Source organism: Phaethon lepturus, unplaced genomic scaffold (assembly GCF_000687285.1).
Source record: "Phaethon lepturus isolate BGI_N335 unplaced genomic scaffold, ASM68728v1 scaffold22907, whole genome shotgun sequence".
In the NCBI taxonomy this organism is placed as follows: Eukaryota; Metazoa; Chordata; class Aves; order Phaethontiformes; family Phaethontidae; genus Phaethon; species Phaethon lepturus.
The window spans coordinates 27091-31795 of NW_010552896.1; positions in this window are offsets into that span (position 1 = coordinate 27091).

Sequence of the window (4705 nt, forward strand, 5' to 3'; positions counted from 1 at the left end):
TAGACAAAAGGCGAGATGGTATTAGCTAGCAAAGGTTAATTAAGGCATTCAGAAGTCTAGTACAGAAAAAGTAATACAAACTTCAGCTAAACGGTTGAGGTTCAGTTCAAGACTTTAAATCAATCTTCAAATCATCTCTACTTCTGAGTTTTAAAAACAATCTGTTGGCATTAGCTGAAATTCAAAATCCTAACCTGGACAAGTCTTTAGATCCTGGGAATATAGAATAAGATAGTCACTCTACCTTTAAAACCTCTAAGCAGAAGACAGGATCTTAAATTACTCAAACTCTGGCAGTCAGTTCTGCACAGTTTTAGGAATCTTTTCTAACAACTGGCAAAGGTGAGAAGTAACCACACTGTTTTTAAACAGCCATTGGATATACCATGTCCAACCCTGGCACCTAAAATATATTTGCTACCCTTTTGCATAATTTTTTAAAGAAGAATATGGCTACAATATTTTAAAAGAAAAGCTTTGAATAAAAAACCTTTAATATTGAATTAAAAAACCCTCAACTATTTGCAGCTTCTGTTTCCATTTAATTGTAATAGGTAAAACCTTGACACACAAAACACCCTTTTCCAAACAACTCTCATACTTAGGAACAGAAGTGATAACAAGAACATAAAATTTTATTAACCTCTGTTAAAGCTAATTTAGAGAAGAATAGTGGTAGACATAGCAATATGTAGGAAAACAGCTCCTTGATAACAGTAAGCTTCTACATGCTTTATGCTTTTGCAGATGCAGTCCATACTCCTCTGAAAGGATCACAACTACAAAATATTGTTTCGTGGTTATCAAATAAAAAATCACCCACAGCCTCTTCTGTAGACTCATGCTCACTGTCAGTCTGTAGTGGCTAGAGCACATCAAGTAAGGGCCCCAGTGGTAAGAGCCCCAGTGGTAAAGGACAATGCAACAGAGGTGCTAAATATGGTATGTTGCTACACAACATCAATCCCTAAATCCAAAGGCTAGTTGCCCTCTCACTTCAGTGTATGAAGCTTATCTCGGGACTAGTCTCAGAAGGGACCCAGCATCCACGAGTTAAGAATGTGACACAAGATGTTATCACTAACACCAAGCATTTTTAAGAGAGGATCATAACTGCTAGAAATATGGTCTATGCCTGAAACACCAGAGCTGTGATACACATGCTTTTTGCAACTCAAACTTCTTCTTCCCTTGCTTTCTGCCCCAAATATGGGAAGAGAGATGCTTGGCTCTCAACCATTTCAATCCTGTGTTAGAAAATCTGGATATTACAACGGAAGCTGCTGCAGCTCCACAGCACTTTAAACCAGAGTAAGTCGGCACCACTAGTTTAAACAGTCGCATCTCTCCTACCCTTTGTTTCCTCACATTCATGATGATCTTCTCCCTTATGCCAGCACAAGTACTTCTGCAGCCACATAGTGGAATGGACCACCTGGATTCACTTCAGTACAAATGATTTTTCTGATGCGGTTCATGACACAGCCCCACAAACATTTGGGCCAACACAGGGAAGTTGCAATTGCAGCCAGACAGGACTGTTTCTTTTGGCAGCACTGCAATCTTAAAGCTTCCCTGAAACTAGCCTGGCAAAGCCGTCAGCAACAACTTGGAAGTTAAGCTTTTCAACAGTACTTGCAAGCAGTTTAAAAACAAACAAACAAATTACCACCCCCCAACGACAACTAAAAAACCCCACCCCCAAGCACAACCAAACCTTAACACAGAAACCTAGACATTTTTAAAAAATTGATAGTCCACTATTTGTCAGATACTGAGTCACGTTCATGACTAAAGAGGGAGTCAAGAAAAGTTTCTTAATGACATAACAGCGGGATTTTTGGGTGTCTTAAATCAGTCTCAGCCAGTGTGACCATCAAGCAAAAACAAGATGCACAACAGAATCAGGCTTATCCCACAAGCAACACAATAACAAAGTAGTAAATGTCACCATTAGCATTTGCTATGTTTACCAGAAAAATGGAGGACAAAGAAAAGTGTTTCCAATTCCTTTTAAACATTATTTTTCAGAGTCTTTACTACACTACTGATGTTAAACTTTTCTCAAGAGCAGACTGCAGATGCAACCTATCTGTTAAGCTGCTTTAAAAGTTCTACACCACGTGGAAGTTTCTGAAGACATTTTAGGACAGTTATCCTCATTGACACTAGCAAAACACTGCTTCCTCTTAGCTTCATTATTTTAGCTATCCTTCACTTATAGTTACTTAGTAGTCTACGTTTCTCTTGTTTAAGCATTACTTGAAAGCTGTCAGGAAGATTTAAGTCAAAATTTTGTTAAAACAATTTACAAGCTGTTGCCAAAATGTATTTTCACTCAGAGATTCAGACTTCAAAAGAAATGAGGATTATACAACCAAGACAAAACAAAAGGGATACGAACAGTCTTCAAGAAATGCCACGGAATTTTTAATATTCTCCCATAATACATACATTGAGTTAAAGTAAGTAATTCTTACCGAGGCAGTAGTGCAAGGCATCTATTCAGTGCTTGTACGTCTGCCATGCTTTCTTATCCATTCTCTACCCTCCGCCTTTTTTTAATGCCCACAAACTTAACAGCAGCACATCACAAATAAGATTAGAATGCTTTTCCTTAGTGTCTGTAAACCCACATCACTCAGATTATCAGTGACTACAATCCTACAAATAATAAGATACAATAGCAAATTTCCCCAAACTATCTTGGAATGTACGAGTAAGAGCTGGGAAGCATATTTCCCCCCTATTTTATATTCTTGCTACATATTATTATCTTCTTAATATCCACACAAAGACAAAACAGACCAATCTAAGAATCGCAGCATGAAAAATCAACTGGAACAGTAAAACATAAAAAGGCCTTTTTTCCCCAATTCATTCATTACTTTAGGGAAAACAATATAAAATATTTGCAAATTAAGTCAAAAACCAGCATCCTAGTAACAGTAAAATCAGCTCTGCAAAACCGTCACATGATTGGCAGCTGTTCTTTCATGCAATACTATTGTCAAACAAAAGCATGTTTCTCCTCTATCTAAAAACACAGAAATCAAAGTGGCTATTTTAATAACTTTGTCAATACACAAAAATTCATTAGCATGCTTTTGGATACATGTTATTTTGGATAGACATTCTTGTTATTTTTTTGTTTGTGTTTTAAACACTGCGTTACTGACTGACTTTTCAGCTACGTAACCTCTCAGATTCCATTTACCACAAGGCTGCACGGAGGCCAGTGCCAGCACAACAAAGACAGCAATGCACTTTGAATACCTTTGGGAGAAACTCACACACAGATAAACTGAACACAGTTGTAACCCAAAGGCTTCCTTTATTCAGTAGTTTCCTTCACCTATCTCCATTACTTGTAAACAAACCTGAAATGTTCTCTGGCATTCCTCAAACCCCTACAACACAATCTCTCCTTGACAACCAGCCTGAATCTAATCCATCCAAATACCTGCACCCGAGCTCCAAAGAACAGCTCCCTGCTGACCCTTTCTAAATTCCTACAACTCCAAGTTTTCTGCATCCTCAATGGTAACATGACCCCCGCCATTTCCCCCCCCAAAAAAGACTCCCTCAGCCACAGCCTACAGCCAGGCCCACTAAAGCCTTTGCTCAAGCCATGGAGCCAGTGCTCAGCAGAGAGGCAGTCACGCCCCAAGTGCTGATATATGTAACACATTAAACCTCTTCCTGCCATTCAGTACAGCCTGTCACTCAATATCAAAAGCGAAGAGTGGGAGGAAGCAATTCCTACCCTCCCTGCCACAAGAAGCTGCATGCTTGGAGTGCACCTTGGAGCCAGAGCCCTTACTCCTTCGTATTTTCTCCAGTTTTGTCCAAATCAGTAAGATTAGCAAAAGAGAAAGAGAAGGAAGGAGGAGAAAAACGACAACTAGACAGCATTTTCCTGGAACCCCGCACTCTTTAATCAATCCTTCCCACGCTGAGAACAACTATTCTAAGGGATGTTTTTATACATTTGTAATAAACCAACCATTACTCAAGCAGCGACTACTTGCAGTGTCAAAAATTCCTTTGTTTTGCGTGCCCCCGGGTCTTTCTGTGGTAAAATTTAACTGTTACTGTTAAGGTAAAACTTTGATCTCAGAGATAAACAAGTGACAAGTTGTACTGACTCGGTAGAGGATCACCATGACACACAAAACAAGAAACTCATTTTTCTAAGAAAACTAAAGGCCAGGAGTAAGTGGTTTATAAAGCAAACGGGAACTAAAGGACAAGATTCTGCAAAGGCTGCATACTACAGTATGATCAACACCGGGAATATAATAGCCCCTTTCAGCAAGGTGCATAAAATCCACCCCAGCCCCTCACCGGCTTTTGCGGGCATTTCTAAACGGAGTAGTTAACGCGCAAAGAGGCAAGCCGGAGCACAGTATTTAAGGCACAAGCACTTGAACCACAGTCACGCCCGAAGGGAAGTTCCTCCAATGACCGTAAAGGCTGATCCAATGCCGGGAAGCATCCTTTCACTCCAGCACCGCTTCCCTCCTTAGCGTCACACCCGCCAGGATAACGGGGAGACTTTATATTCCTGCAAACAGTACTGCACGGCGATCCCCTCAGGTCTATCTCCCGCAGGGAGGGCGGGGAGGTTGCGAACCCAGGTCGGCCAGGGTGGAGGCCCAGCGGGGCAGGCCGCCCATTCGGCGTCCATCCCCCCCCCGTCGCC